We start from the raw sequence: 16,922 nt of genomic DNA on the forward strand, positions 1-16,922 counted from the left end.
TAGGGACACAGTTCAGTTCTGCACTGTTCAATGTGGTAGCCACAAGAGCCACCCAAAACTTTTTTGTACTTGAAACATAGCTAGCGTGAATTGAGACATGCTACATGTGTAAAATATACCAGTTGTCAAAGCATTGGTATGAGGAAAAAAGAATACAGAATCTCTCTTTTATATTAACTTCATGTTGAAAATTTGGATTTATGGAGTTAAACAATGTAACTGTTTAGTAAACAGTCACTAAAATTAGTCACATCTGTTTTTTTCCTTTTCTAATATGGTTGCCAGAAAACCTTAAATTACTTATGTGGCATATATTATATTTTTTACATTTCTGTTGTTGAGTACTGGCCTTGACTGGTTTCTATCTGATAATGTTCTGCTTTTGAGTTCTTGGAACCTGAAACTTCTCTGACCACAGCCTCCTATTCTGTCTCCCACATTCAGTCACACTGTTCTGGTTTTAGCTTATGCTTCCTTTACTTCTTTCAGAGCCTTTCTAGTCACAGTGTGGCTAGCCTTCACTTTCTGCCTTCACTTGGTTGGTTATTTCCCCTCCAGTAACCTCCCCCCCATTGATTGTGGTGCTATATGATTTTATCTTATTTTTTTTTACATTTTTTATTTATTTTATTTTTTATGTGTTCTCTACACATGACAGTAGAGTCTATTTTGACATATTTGTACAAATAGGGAGGGAGTCTGTCTTACTCTGATTAGTCGCAGTCTTGTGTATGTATACAATGTTGAGATTCACTGTGGTGTACTTGTTTCCCCTTGATGCTATCACCAGTCATTACCAAAGCTCCTCTTGCCTCAGTTTCTGTATCTTACCTATTCCCATCTCTGAATCAGTCCAACCTTATAGGTAGTTTCCGTTTATTCTAGCTCCCAGAAATTTAAATACCTGTACTGATGAAGTCTATTACAAATGTATGACTTATTAATGCGGCTGGACTTAGCTCTGCTAAGTTGTAGCTTAGGCATTTGTTAGCCGTTTGGCAGCCCTTTTAATAATTATGATTTGACTGAGTCATGCTGCTCTGCTTGCATCACCACTAGGCTGTGTACTGCATAGCTCCTGAAGTCTTCGTCTTGGGCAGCGTGCTTCATCTGTTCTAGTCTTCGCTCCCCTTGCCTCTCTTTCTCTCTTTTTTTCTTTTAAACTGTGAATTAAACCCAGTACCAGTACCACTGAGCTACATCCTTAACCCTTTTCATTTTTTAATTTGAGAACAAGGTCTTACTATGTTGCTTATGGCCTCGCTAAGTTACCGAAGGCTGGCTTTGAACTTGCCATCCTCTTGCCTTGGACTCCTGAATCACTGGGATTGTAGGCTTGTGCCACCATGCCCAGCTCCTTACTCTTTTATAAAAGATCACTTATTGTGGGCTGGGATGACTCAATAGTAGGGGACTTACCTAGCATGTATGAGGCACTGGGTTTGATTCTCAGCACCACATTTTAAAAAAAAGTTATTATGTCCATGTACAACTAAAAGAAATTACTTATTGCCTTGAAATTTATTACAAACACTTAAATTTTTAAAATGTATTATCAGGCTGGTGTTGTAGCTCAGTGATTGAGTGCTTGCCTAGCACATGTGAGGTCCTTGGTTTGATCCTCAGCACCACATAAAAATAAATAAAAAAATAAATAAAATAAAATTGTTATGTCCATCTACAACTAAAAATATGTATATATTTTTAAAAAGTATATAATTGCATAGTCAGTTTGAAAGAATAATAAATCAGCTGTTCACGTGGCCTTAGTAAAGAGGTTACCAGTATCTTTGAAGTCACTTTGTGTTCCTCCTTTATACCAATCCCCTTCTTTCTCCATAGAGATGATATTCTGAATTTTATGTGAATTAATATTTTGTCTTAGTCTTCCACCATTTTGTGTTGCTTCCCTATACCTTTATTGGTATCAGCATTATAGAGTTTTACATTTAGGATTAGCCATTATATGTGTGATGCTGGGAAAGTTATTGTGCCATCTCTGATCCTTTTTTCTGAATTTTTCCCCTCAAAATTTTTTATTGTGTTAAGGTACAAATACCATAAAGTTTGCCATCTTAACCGTACAGTAGAGGGGTACTAAATGCATTCATAACATTCACTGATCACCCCACCCATCACCAAAGCTCCTTTCAACTTTCAGAACTGAACTCTGTACCCATTAAAGCTGTGCTCACCTTCCCTCTCCCACCAGCCCCTGGTGACCACTACCCTATTGTTTCTGTGATTTTTGACTATTCTGAAGTATGTCATAGCAGTGGGATCATGGTACTTGTAATTTTGTGACTTTTTCAGTCAGTAGCATATCTTCAAGGTTCACCCATATTGTAGTTTATGTCAATTTCTTTCCTTTTTAAAATGAAATAATAGTCCATTGTGTGTATATTTTATTTATGCATTCATCTGTTGATGGACATTTGGGCTGCTCCCACATTTTAGCTGTTGTGAATAATGCTGATACAGACGTTGGATATGCAAATATCTCTTGATTTTAGGGTATATATACACAGAAGTGGAATTGCTGGATAGTATTTTAAAGCTTTTGAAGAAATACCATACTGTCTTTCACAGTATCATTTTACTTTACCAGAAACACTGCACAAACTCTACTTTGTCTACATACCCACCAGCACTTCTTTTTAAAGTTTTTTTCTTTTTTCAAATAGTATTCTTGTTGGGTGTATGTCAGTAGTATTGATTTGTAGCTCCTTTTTATTGATGTTGATCATCTTTTTATGTGCTTATTAGCTATTTGTGTATCTTCTTTAGAAAAGTGCCTGTTCTAGCTCTTTACCCTTCTTTCAAGTTTTGGCATTCTCTGCATTTTTATGATATTAACCTCCTTATCCGACATATGATTTTTAAATATTTTCTCTCCTTCTTTGGGTTGCCTTTTTGCTCCATGAATAATTTTTTTTTTTTTTTTTTGGTACTGGGGGTTGTACCCAGGGATGCTATACACTGAGCCACATCCCCAGGCCTTTACATTTTTCATTTTGAGACAGGGTCTCACTAAGTTGCTGAGGCTGGCCTTGAACTTGCGTTCTGCCTGCCCCCGCCTCCCCATTTGCTGGGATTACAGGTGTGCACCACTTGGCCTAGGTAATAATTTCTTTTGATGCACAATTTTTTAAAAAATTTCAAGATGTTCAGTTTGTCCATGTTTTTCTTGTTTGTTGCCTGTACCTTTGATGTTGTGTTTCAGAATTGCCAAATGCAATCTTGTGAAGCTTTTGCCTTCTGCTCATTTCTTTTTTTAAATTTAAATACTTTTGTCTCCTATGTTTTGGTCTTGGATCCATTTTGAGTTAATTTTCATGTGCCTTATCAGGTAAAGGTTCAATTTCATTCTTCTTGGGGGGCTTAGTGGTGGGAATTGAACCCAGGGCCTTCACATTCTAAGCACAAGCTGTACCACTGATCTAGTCTCAACCCCCAACTTTGTTCTTTTTATTGTGCATGTCTAGTTTCTCCCAGGACTATTTGTTGAAAATATTGTTCTTTCCCCTTTGAATAGTCTTAGGTACCATTTTGAAAGCCATTTGACCTTTATTTGAAGGTCGTTTCTGGGCAGTTCATTGTGGGTTTTGTTTTTTTTTTTTTTTTTTTTTTTTTTGGTCTGTTTGTCTTTATTCTAGTACCTCTCTGTTGTGATTTTCACAGATTTGTAATAAATTTCTAAATGGGCAATTATGAGGTATCCAACACTTTTGAGGTCCAATATCAATATTTGGATGGGTTTTTCTACTTATGGAAAATACAACATTGGGATTTTAATAGGGATTGCATTGGATGTATAGATTACTTTGGGTACTATTATATGTGTTTTTTTTTTTTTTCATAAGTATTTTAATAGGTTTCACTGTACAAGTCTTTTACTATTTAGTAATTTCCTAAATGTTTTATTTTTTGTTGCTGTTGTTAATATGAATGCTTTTGTATTTTTGTTTCCAGATAGTTGCAATTCTACATTGATTTTTATGCGTTGACTTTGTATCTTGTCCGTTTTCTTTTCTTTTTGAGATGGGTTCTTGCTTGTTTCCCAGATTGATCTTTTTTTTTATGGACCCAGGATTTAACCCAGAGGGTCTTAACCACTGAGTCACACATCCCCAGCCCTTTTTATTTTTTTGTTTTGAGACAGGGCCTTTGTAAGTTGCTATAGCCGACCTTGAATTTGTGATCGTCCTATCTCAGCCTCCCCAGTTGCTGGGATTACAGGCATGTGCCACCATGCCTGGCTCAATTTGGTTTTGAACTACTGGTCTCAAGCATTCCTTCTGCCTCAGCCATCCAAGTACAAGGACTATAGGGTGTGTCGCCTTGCCTGACTTGAATCCTGCTATTTTGCTGATGTCATAAAGTCTAACTCTGTGTGTGTGTATGTGTGAAATCCATAGTTTTTTTTGCCTGTTTGTTTGGTACCAAGGATTGAACCCAGGGTATTTCAACCACTGAACCATATCCCAAGCCCTTTTTTGTATTTTTTTTAGATACAGGATCTCACTAAGTTGCTGAGGCTGGCTTTGAATTTGTGATCCTCCTGCCTCAGCCTCCAAAGCTGCTGGGATTACAGGCATGTGCCATAGTGTCTGGCCTTAGGATTTTCTACATAGTGTGAAATCCACGAAGTTTTCTTCATGTAAAAATCGTCAGTAGTGCTGGGGCTGTAGCTCAGTGGTAGAGTGCTTGCCTCACATATGCGAGGCACTGGATTTGATACTCAGCACCACATAAAAGTAAATAAATAAAAAATAAAAAAAAATCACTCAGCCATCTTAAAAAAATATACCAGTAAAGAGAGATAATTTTTGGAAACCTTTCATTTTGATTTCTTTCCTATCTGCTCTGGCTAGAAATTTCCGTTGTTAATGTTGAATTAGAAGTGGTGAAAGGGGGCTTCCTTTTCTTGTTTCTACTCTTAAGGAAAAGCATTCAGTCTTTGTCTTTTGAGTAAGAAGTTTATAGTGGGCTTGTTATATGTGACTTTTATTATGTTGAGGTAGTTTCTTTCTACTTCTAGTTCATTGAGCATTTTATTTTTAATCATGAAAATGTCAAGTTTTGTCATACCTTTTCTATAGCACATTAAAATCATTTATACCATTATCCAAGTGGGATTTCTATCTGGAGTGCAAAAATGGTTCAACATTGAAAGTGATTCATGTAACCCATCATATTAACAGAACAAATGACAACATGGTGGTCATCTCAGTGGACACAAAACCATTTTACAAAGTCCTACATCCTTTGTGGTTAAAAACTCATTAGACTAGACATAGAAGGAAGCTACAACAATATAATAAAGCACAGTAAATATTATACTTGGTGAAAAACTGAAAGCTCTCCCTCTGAGATCAGGAACAAGATAACGGATATCTTCTTTTATCATTTGTTTCCTCATTTTTAAAATGGTTTAACTTACACAGGTTTTGTGTAATTAAAAAATTGATATGTTCCTGGCATGAATCAGACTCTCAATAAAGTGGATTTATCCTATCTTTTGAAACTCTCTTTCTTTCTGCTTTAAAGATTAATTTTTATTCTGGCTATCTCAAGAATTTTTTTTCAAATAATTTTGTTATTTGATCTTATCTAAGGTGATCTCTTCCACTTTCTTGGAAAAGGATTATTGGTTATGTGCCACTGATTCCTAAATCATTTCCTGTGGTTGACTGCTCCCAACATGTCTAATTTCTCTGAGAGTTAAAATTTGACACACTGTTAGTAAGATTATCACTTTTCTTTAAACCCAGAGCAGAGAAAGCAACTATTGTGAAGACCTTAAGAGAAAAGTAACTGGTATGTTTGAGGAGATAGTTAGACCAATGTAGCTGAATAGTAATAGAATCTTAAGTGTGGTTGAAAGGGACTTGAGATCTAGTTATTTTGCCTCAGCGTCCTTAGTCACCTAGTCCTCACAAGTTGGAACATCAACTTTCTACCCCTTCTAATTGCTATTCCAGTTTGACTATCTCCCAAATCCGCCCTCCTTATCCAGGTTCACTACAGTATGGGCTCTTGTTATCACGTCCCTGTACTTTGTTGTAGCTCTCTATCTTCTATTTGAACACCAATCTCTTCCCTAGGACTCCCTATTGTAATAGGTCTCTGTAGTAAACAAATCTGATATGATCATATTCATCATATCCTAAGATACCTTCATGGTAAAGTTCTTACTTAGTTGGCACATCATTTTCATCTGATTCCCCTTCTCTCACTCTGCCACATCCTCTTCTTTCCTCTGGTATTACTGACCTGTTAATGTTTCCAGCACACATGCCCTTTTTCTCAGGTCTTTGTGCTTCTGTTTATAATCTTTGTTTAGCTATGTGTGATGCCCTTTCCTTTCATGAATGACTGCAAGCCCACCATTCATTACTAGGTGTAAACTGTCATCTATGGGAGGTTTAGAGAAAATCTTCTCCCAGGAAGAAAAAATTAGTTTGTCCCCTAGTCCCCTATGCATCCTTTTTTTTTTTTTTTTTTTGCCCTGAGGATTGAACCCAGGGTTGTTTAACCACTGAGCCATATCACCTACCCTTTATATTTTTTATTTTGTAGCAGGGTCTCGATACATTGCTCAAACTGGCCTCAGAACTTGCCATCCTCCTTCCTCAGCCTCCTGATTGCTGGGATTATAGGTGTGCACCACCATGCCTGGCTCCCCTGTATATCTTGACATGTTATTCATATTCCTTTAACACTTTGGATGTTGTCTTACAGTTGTTTGGTGGATCGTAAATTCCTTATTTTCAGGAATCCTGTCTTTTTCAAGTATATTTCTGTGACTTCCTGTTGAGGCTGTAACCAAAGAAAACAAAAAACTAAAACCCCACAAACTGATTGCTTAAATCCTATGTAGTTCGAGGGTCTATATCATTCCAATTTGAGTGAAAAGGTTTTGTGTGCCTGATGTTTTTCAGTGATGCTATTACTATTTAGCGTCTTCTAAGGTAAAAAAATGTAAAGCAGTTTTGCTTTGAGACCTTATTAGTTGTCTTAAAAGTCTAGAACATTTACCATACTGTTCGGAGAGGTTTTAGAATGAAAACCTAAGGGATATATTGGCCGTGTCCAGAACAGACAAGCTATGTAGATAGTGGAGTGACACTGCATTCACCTCCAGCTCAGCTGAAGTGACTGTTTTCTTTGAAGTAGATGTGGCGTAATTGAAGATGAGATTTGCCAACCCTAATTCACCTCTTGTTTTTGCTTGTCTTTGTTTTTGTATTGTCAGGAACTTGGTGTGTTGTTGGTCAGGGTGGAGGGAGGTGGGGGGTAGAGTCATTGGATACCTAAACTAAGCTTTATTATAAACTGGTTGGTATTACTCAGGGCAAGTTTTCAGGAAACTGTAACTTATTGGTGGGAATGGCCAAGTGTTTTGAGACAGAAATTTCCACTGAGTTACCGGGAATAGGAAGTGAAGAGCCTGCTATGGGTAGGTGACTCAGCTGTTTTCTGAACCTGTCTCATGTGATTGAGTTTGTATGATCTCTGTTTATTCTTGGCAGAATAAGTATGATGGAGTTATGTTACACAGCAGGCAAAAGTTTATTTAACCAGCTCAGTGATGATCTAAATATAACTTGTGGGTATTTTGTTTGTTTTCCTTACTACATTTAGCATCACAATATAGAAAAAATCATAATGGAGACCTATCATTAAGTGCTTTCTCTTAAAAATAACTTTTGCTATATAGTCAGCCAGTACTATTTTACTGCTTTTAATGTAAAGGTGAAACATTTGATATTTAACTACAAACTAGGAAAAAGCAAGAAGATAGCCTTCTAATTATCCAGAAAAATAATTAAGCACCATTTCATTTTAGATTGTGTTTTAGGCACAGGGGTATTTTTAGGGCCATAATTGTGGTATTTATGTGCTGAAATTTTTATATAGGAACTCTTATTTTTGTGATGTTATAGTAAACTTTTTAAAAATGGAAATATTAGTGTTATAGTCATTTAAATTTATGTTAATATTAAATTATATAGTAATATTTTTATTTACTCACCTTGTACTGAAGGTCTGTGTCACCATGTCCTTTGAGTCTTCAGTATGTCGAAATGTGGTTATTATTATGCTGTGTACTTCTTTATATGCTTGACTTAGAAGGAGAGAACACTTGGAAGATTGAGCACACAAAATAAGCTGTTCACGTGGGAAGCAAAGTTAATGATTTATTATTTTTGGCATTTACGTGTTCTCACTCTTTGAGGTTCAATATATATACTGTATATACCCAAGTCTCAGATTTTTTTCTAAGGATAAAGGGAAACTGAATTCATTTCAAAGAAAAGAGCATTAGCATTCGGTTTACAGTAATGCCTAATGGAGTGGGAATATTGAATCAATGTAGTAGGTTACTGAGTTACATTGTGTGTGGTTCTTCATATTATATCTAAAGTGATTTTATGGTTGGCTGGGATTGTAGCTCAGTGGTATAGCGCTTGCCTAGCGTTTGATCCTTAGCACCACATAAAAATAAATAAATAAATAAATAAATAAATCAAATAAAGGTCCACTGACAACTAAAATTATTTAAAAAAAACCTTGTGTCACAGACTTGCACTGTATGTATTAATTTGTTCTATTCCATCTTTCATAAAAATGCTAATCAACCATGAATATTTTTCAGTATTACATTGTTAGAATATTCAATGAGATTTTTACAGTCACTAGGAATTTTGTAGTACCCCAGAATGTAATATCGGTATGCATGTCCTCTGATGTACTTTACCTAAGTGAGACTGAACTTGTCCATCCTGTGAAAGGCATTCCCAAAATTGTGCCGGTTTTATGTGGTCCTCTATCTGCCTTTTCCTTGTGGATCGACAGCAGATTGGTCATTGCTGTTAAGATTAAATGGTCCTAAAAACATTTCTGAAGAAAAATAAAAAAATGGTTTCAAATGAACTCTGTTAATCCACAAGGGTAAATTCTGATTTGGGACTAGAGGAAGTAGTTCCTCAATTCCTGTCTTACCGACAGTTGCAACAGTAGACATCTCACTGAACCTCCTTGTTGTCAATCAAAGACAGTGTTTTCCTCTTTGATGGAAGAATTACCTCGTTTCCTTTAATTATTCGTAGTGTTTCTTGATGATTATGTTTTTGTTTTTAAATAATACCTCTTAATTTGTGAGATGGGAAAATATGTGTTTTGCTTTGGTCTTTTTGACTTGGCAATAAAAGATAAAACCTTTTTTTCCTCTTTCACTGAAATATGCAGACTACTAAGTGGGTGGGTTTTTTTGTAACTGCTTACCAGTTTTGAGATCTTTGTGTTATATTGTTGCTTATCAAGTTGTCAGGGTTTAGCCAGCTCTTCTTTTATAGAGTATTGCTTAAAATTCAAGAAGGTAGGAGCAAGTATACATATGTATATAAGTATGTATAATTCTGACAGCCAGTTAGTTAAATTGAACAACTGCTGTTTTACTTTAAGATATGTTTTTAATTTTTAAATACATATAACATAAAATTTACCAAAATAAGCTTATTTTTTTTCCTTTTTCCTTTTTTTTTTTGAGGTGCTGGGGATCGAACCCAGGGCCTTGTGCTTGCAAGGCAAGCACTCTACCGACTGAGCTATCTCCCCAGCCCTTATTTTTTTTTTCTTTTGGTACTGCGGATCCAAGGGCATTCCATATGCTAACATGCACTCTCCCTCTGTACTACATCCCTGGCCCCTAAACCATTTCTGAGTGTATAGTTCAGTATTAAGTAAATGGAATCAAGTAGTATTCGTTTTTATGTAACTGACTTATTTCACTCTGCATAATGTCCTCAATGTTCATACATGTGCTGTAGTGCAGTGTCAGAATTTCCTTCCTTTTTAAGACTGAATAGTGTTCTTTTACACACAGACACACACATAGACACCCACTTTTGTTTACCTATTATTTGTCAGCAGACCCTTAGGTTACCTTTTGACTTGTGTGCATAATGTTGATATGGAATGAATGTAAATCATCTGCGAGGCTCTGCTTCATTTCTCTCTTATTGCCTTCCTTTGTGTTGAGTTGTTGTAGTGACGGACTTTAATTCCCTTTTCATTTCCTTTTATGTATATTCTATAGATTTTTTGTGTGATTACCATGGGAATTACATATAAAATCCCAGTGTTAAAACAGTATAAGATGATAACTTAAATTGCTTGCCAAAAGTCTTCTCCTTTATACTTTAGTCCCCTTTTCTTTATGCTTTTGGTATTACAAACTACATCTTCCTGTGTGTGTGTGTGTGTTTGTGTGTGTGTGTGTGAGATTGCGTGTGTGTGTCCATTAATATTAGATTAACACAGATATAATTATATATGTTTTCATTAACATTAATGTATGTATATATATTGGTACCAGGGATTGAACCCAGGGCTCTTAACCACTGAGCTGCATCCCCAGCCCTTTCTATTTTTTATTTGGAGACAGTCTTGCTAAGTTGCTGAGACTAGTCTCAAACTTGTAATCTTCCTACCTCAGCTCTCTGTCTGTGGGGTTATAAGCAGTGCTACTGTTCCTGGCAGATGTATACATTTTAATGCTTTTATCTTTTAAATCCTTCGGTTGATGAAACTGCTGGAATTTATTGATGATTCCTTGTATACCATTAGTCACTTACATTGCTACTTTCAAGATTCTTTGTCTTACTTTTCAGTTATAATGTACCTTTTAGTCTCTTTTTTTCACTTGCAAGTCATTGAACTTATTGCTTTTATATAGGCTTGTCTTTAGTCAAATCTGGAAAGTTTTAAGCCACTATTTTTTGAATTTAGTGTCTGACCCCTTTCTCTTTCTTCTTCTGTAATGTGAATATTTACTTGAAGGTCCACCATAAGTCCCATACGACTGTGTTCTCTTCTCTTAATTTTTTTTTTTTCAGACTTGATTATTTTAAGTAATTTCTTTTTAAGGGTGCTGATATTTTCTTCTGTTTACTTGACCAGCATTTGAACCTCTCTAATGATTTTTTTTTTTTCAATTCAGTTACTGTATTTTTCAGTTTTAGAATTTTTTTCTCTTTCCTCATAGTTTCTTTCCTGATAGTGAGATAGGGATTGAAGATAAGGAGAGAGAAATAGGGAATCTTAAGGGAAACACTTTCAAGCCATTGAAATACAGAATCAGGCCACTGAGATGCTGAAAACACAGTTGCAAACCTTGGCCCAAGCCCTTGTTTGGCCTGTGCCCTTGTAAAATGAGGGAAATATACAAGTGCAGGAAAACTGGTGGGAAATTGTGCAGTCCATCCTGGATCCACCTCTAGTCCAGCCCATGATACAGCTCTTCTATAAATATTGGACCCCTGGCCCTAGTCTGGACTGCTTCTCGTCTTAAGAAAGCCTCCTGCATTCTCCCTTGAATGAGTATCTACTTCCTAAATAAACCTCTGTCTCTGCCTCTGTCTGGCTTCTGCTGAAATTCTTTTCCACCACTTATGCCAAGAATCCCAAGGGTCCTGAGTTGAGTTGTCTCCTCTGAGAACCACTCAGACCCTTTTCCGGAGATGTCTCTTCTCCTGTGACAGTAGTTCTCATTTTGTATATATTTTTCCTGATTTCACTTAGTTTTTTGTCTGTGTCTTTTATTTGGCTTATTGAACATGTTTATTTACCTTGATATTTAAGACAGTTGTTTCAAAATCTTTGTGAAGTAATTCAAAAGTCTGTTTCTTTAGGGTTTTTGGAGATTTATTTTGTTCCTTTGGATGGGCCATGTTGCCCTGTTAGTTTTTAGACCTTATGATCTTTTGATAAAAATTACATACTTGAAGAGAGAGCCATCTCCTCCAGTCTTTACATGTCCATCTCTGTGCTGAGGCAGATTGGCTGTCATCAGCCTGGGGTTAAGGCTTAAGGTTGTAGATGTTTTCTGTGCATGCCTGTGAGTATAATTCCCCCCACTTCCATCTGTATTAAATGTCATGATTACCCTGTGAGTCTTCTTTTAGGCATTCTGTTGTATTCTTCTGCACTTTAATCTCTTGCTACAATGTAGGCACATGCCAGGTTTCTTCCACCCTTCCTGTTGCTTTCCAGTGTCTTGGAGCCTATTTACCTTTCAGTTAACCTCCAGCCTGATATCAAAACTATGCCTGTGTTCCCATCAGCACTCCAAATCAGTTCTGGTGTCAGCCCCTAGACAGACTGAATGTTGCTAAGAGGTCTGCTTCTTTCCTTTCATCATAGGGGAGGAGCTGGGAATTGAGTGGATTCCTCCTGACTTGTCTTTATAATTTAGTTATGTAGAGCTCAGGTGAACTGCTTTTAGGAAGTTACAGCGTAGATGGAAAATTATTACTGGGATCACAATACACTAATGTGTATACCTATGGAAATTTGGGAGAGTGAAAACAAACTGTCTTGCAGTCATCAGAAATGAGAAAATATCCACTTATGCCCTTTCTCTCTGACCTCTTTCTAACAATTTAAGGGTAGGTTTACAGAGTAAACCTTTCATATTTTAATAGCAAGAGGCAAAGGGAGGAACACTTTTAGTTCTAGTATTATTATAAGCTAGTATTCTTAAACTGTATGCTTTGAGGGTCCTTCCGTACTTTTAAAAGAAAAATTCTTTGGGGACTGAGTGGGAGAGTGCATGCCTAGTGTGCATCAGTCTCTTGGTTCAGTTCCTAACAGTGCAAAACCAAACCAAACCAAAAAACTCTTTGGAGTTCTCAGTATTTTTATGTGTTTTATATCTATTAATATTTACTACAGAAGTTAAAATTGAAGAAATTTTGCATACTTATTTAGTTCAAAATAAAAATAATCACCATAGTAGGTTAATTTAAATAACATTTTTATGGAAATATCTATCCAAACCAAATAAAATGATAAGAAGAATGGTATTGTTTACAATAATGCAGATTTTAAAAATATCTGGCTTAATAAAAATTATTTGGAATCTCATATCTTTTATTCTGCCTGATACACAGTGTGTTCTTTCTGTTGAAGTATATGGAGAAAATGCAGCCTAACATTCGTGTATTTTTGAGAAAAGCAGAAATGTTTAAGAAGGCTTTCTGAACTTTTGGCTGTTTGCTTTGATACTATACACTCAACAAGTCATCGATTCATAAAGATTAGTTGTAGTGTGGAAACTGAAACCTCATCAGTGAATTTTTGCTCCTTGTTACATTATAATCCATTGGTCTGTCTTGCACTTAAATGGATTATTGATCATGTATGATTTTGTAACATTATGTGTTGGTCATTTGGAAATATGGTTCACTGAATTAGGCATATCTTCCCTTATAAACCATTTTTTATTATATAGTATAAAATAACCACATTTTAATGCAATATAAAAATAATTGCATTATCATTTAAAAAGTCTTTATAGGAAAGATGGTCAGTCTCATGGTGGCAGACACATTTCCAAAAGTTAATTTTCACTTGAAAGTTTGAATTTTATCATTGGTAGTTACTTTCAATTTTCCTTGAAATAACAGGTTGCTTTATTCATTTATAAGAAAATAACTGCCACATATCAAAGTCTCCATGTGCAGGTAAAGTGATGTTTGAAAAAGCAGTTAGTTTGCCTTGTAACTCAAATGTTAGTACAAGCGCTTTTTCTTGGTGAAACTCTTCTTACCTCTGTGCTGCAGAATTGTTTTATGTCTTCTCATTTTTTCACTCAGTATACCAAAAAGACATGTACACAGCTTGCATGGCAGATGATTCTATTTATGTGTCTTTTTGTGCATGTGTGTGGTGCTGGGGATTGAACCCAGGGCCTGTGCTTGCAAGGCAAGCACTCTACCAACTGAGCTATATCCCCAGCCCTATTTGTATCATTTTTTAAATGAGCAAATTGTAGAGACCGAAAGCCAATTGATTGTCTGTGGGTATGGCATTGGCTTTAACAGGACAGAGTAGTATCATGGATCCTGTGAAGGAACTTCTCTGTATTTTGACTGTAATAATGATTACATGAATCTATACATGTGCTGAAATTGCGTAGAACTAAATACACTCTCAAATGTTGATAACTATAAACATCTAAAGTTGATGGATTGTATCAATGTCATTTTTTGGGCTGTCATCGCATACTAATATACGATATTGCTGTTAGTACAACTAGAAAAAGTATATGGATTCTCAGTTTTTTCTCAAGGTCCATATCTATAATTATCAAAATAAAAACTAGTAAGTTACTGTTGTGACATTCTTAAATACTGCATTTTTTTAATTTCTTCCTTTTTTAAAAAAATAAGAATGTAAAGTGATGGTGTTAGAGGTAAAGAATACAAAGAGTACCTTTGCCTTGATTTTTAACTAAGGTACCATCACCTTAACTTATTTTTCTGTGATTTGTGCAGATGTCACCAGAGGCAGATAACATCTTGGTATTAATATTATAAAAGTATTCTAACTCTCAGATCCTCTAAGAGGGTGACGTTTATGCCCAGGACTGCGGTGTGCACTTTTTTCCTTTTAATTTTTTACAAACTGCATTTTGATTCATTGTATAGAAATGGGGTACAACTTTTGAAAATCAGTGGCTTAAAGTTTCATTTGTATCTGGTTGGGGAAAAGAAGACTCATGCTTACATTTTTTTAAGAAGTTCACTGATAAGTATGTGTTTCTCTCTCCAATGTTTTATATTGTATTCCTGTTTGTTTGATATTACTGCATTTCTGTAAATGTGGAGTTGCCAAAGTTTGTAATGATAAATTGTAGACATCAGAAGAGTGAAACTTTTGTAAGTAACAGATTTTTATACCTGGCCAATATGTTTGCCACTGGTCATATGTGACTGTTTAAACTTTAAATGATTAAAGTATATTTAAATAAAATTTAAATTGAATGGTTATCAAATGTAATCAGAGTTTCTGTTTTGCAAGATGAAAAAGTTCTTGAGGTCTGCTTTGTAGCATGTATATAGTTAACACTACTGTACACTCAGTGGTTGATTATAAATTATATGTTGTGCTTTCTACCAACTAAACATTTTTATTTGAATAAAAATTTTTTAAATAAATTAATTTTGTCTATTGCATTGGTCATATTTCAAGTGGCTAACTGTGATGTACAGCTATCATTTTAGACAGTGTAGATATAGAACATTTGTAATCATTTTAGAAATTTCTTTCTGTATTGATTGGATAGAAGATGGCACTCAAAAGGGTGAAGGTGACTGTAAGCATGTGAATATCAGCACAAAGAATTGGTCCAGATGTTAATATGCTATCATTGTTTCTCTGTTTACATTTGTGTGTGCAACATGTGTTACTATTAAGAATGAATTAACTTGTATATGTGTGCATTTATATACATATTTAAACTTGTAAAGAAAAATTTTAAAGTTGAGGACTTATATAAAATAATAGTGTATTTTTAAAAAATTATTGGTGTGACTGTAGTCTTTTTTTTTTTTTTAAATTTAAAAACCATTCCCAGCTTGAGGATGATAGAAACAGATTTGCATGTAGTATCTTACATGCTTTCAAATTTTACATTCTAACACTCTAATCAATCTGGATTTTTTTTTTAATGATGAGTCAAGTTGGTTATCCACCTTTTCCTAAATGATGATCTAATTTTCCCAATATATTTTATTAATTTTCTTATATTCTTCCTGACTTGAAATGCCTGTTATATATTCTCTGCAATATGTAGGTTTGTTTTAACATTATCTCAGTATCATTCATTCCATACCATTAAATTAAAAAAAAAAATTTTGGTTGTAGATAGATGGACATAATGTCTTTATTTTATTTATTTATTTTTATGTGGTGCTGAGGATTGAACCCAGTGCCTCACACATGCTAGGCAAACGCTCTACCACTGAACTCTAACCCCAGCCCACCATTAAATTATTTTTGTTTCTTTTTTAATGACTGCAAGGACTACCTTCTCTCACTGGGTAAATACTTCTTATATCTATATCCATCTCTTTATTGATAACCTTCTCAGAAAAGTAAAAAACTGAAACAATCATATCTCAGGCCTCCCTTATGTTCAAAACCCACAGTATAGTGTGTTCTTTATGTTAGATTTCAGTAAATACTGTTTATTTCATTGTGATTTATGAGATGACTTTTTCGTTGTATTAAAAAATCATGTAGAACTTAGCAAAACACCAGATCTCCTAGTTTTGGGGTTTTCTTTGCATTGTAGTAATATGTGAAGGACAAGGATAATCTTCATTATAAAAATGATCACTTCTTTTGATTCTTAGGAAAGGAGAAACACATAATACAAAAGTACATAGAACAAAACTTACAAGTTGTATCCTATATCCCACTATGAACCTTCCATTCTTCTCAGGTAGCCATGCAGTTCGTTAAAAGTTTGTCACAGATTTTCCTTAGACATTATATCTTTAAATGTTTTTGTGTGTGTTATAAGTACATTTTTTTTTTTTAAAGAAACACATGGTCCTTTTTTATTTAAGGATTATACAATTTGCTTTTGTCAATGTAATAATATAATAGACATCTTCTCATGCTAATATGAATGGATTTACTTTGTTCTCTTAAGATTGCACTGTATTCTCTCATCATTTGGGCAAAGCCTAATTTCACCTGTCCTGTATATGGCAATTTAGAATGTTTCTGCTTTTTTAGGAGGGCACATTGTGAAGTTTCCATAGAATGAGTTCCTAGAAAAAGGAATTCCTAGAAAAAGGAATTAAAATTGAGTAACTGTTACATAATGGTTCTTTGAAAAGCTGGCAGCTTAATTTTTCAGTCAGATTTGGGCATATTCACACACATGTCCACTATTGAATTTAGTCTTTATGGCAGGATTTATTTAAAGAAAGAGTCTTAAAGCAAGCTGGATGCAGTTGCACACACCTGTAATTCCAGCAGCTTGTGAGGTTGAGGCAGGAGGAGCACAAGTTCAAGGCCAGCCTTGGCAATTGAGTGAGACCCTCAGCAACAATCAGTCC

At 35.1% G+C, this 16,922-nt stretch overlaps 1 protein-coding gene and 1 long non-coding RNA gene across 31 annotated transcripts in view; one reads left to right on the forward strand and one right to left on the reverse strand.

Annotated features, from left to right (window-relative positions):
- Window positions 1-8,151, reverse strand: part of LOC124965802 (uncharacterized) — a 65,556-nt gene extending 57,405 nt beyond the window's left edge. The window contains exon 1 of the long non-coding RNA XR_007105232.1: window positions 8,039-8,151. This is a non-coding gene — a long non-coding RNA (uncharacterized LOC124965802). The remainder of the gene's footprint in view (window positions 1-8,038) is intronic.
- Window positions 1-16,922, forward strand: part of Eif4g3 (eukaryotic translation initiation factor 4 gamma 3) — a 294,208-nt gene that overhangs the window by 121,381 nt on the left and 155,905 nt on the right. The gene's annotated exons all lie outside the window — the stretch shown is intronic.

The sequence above is a fragment of the Sciurus carolinensis genome, chromosome 1 (assembly GCF_902686445.1).
Source record: "Sciurus carolinensis chromosome 1, mSciCar1.2, whole genome shotgun sequence".
Lineage (NCBI taxonomy): Eukaryota > Metazoa > Chordata > Mammalia > Rodentia > Sciuridae > Sciurus > Sciurus carolinensis.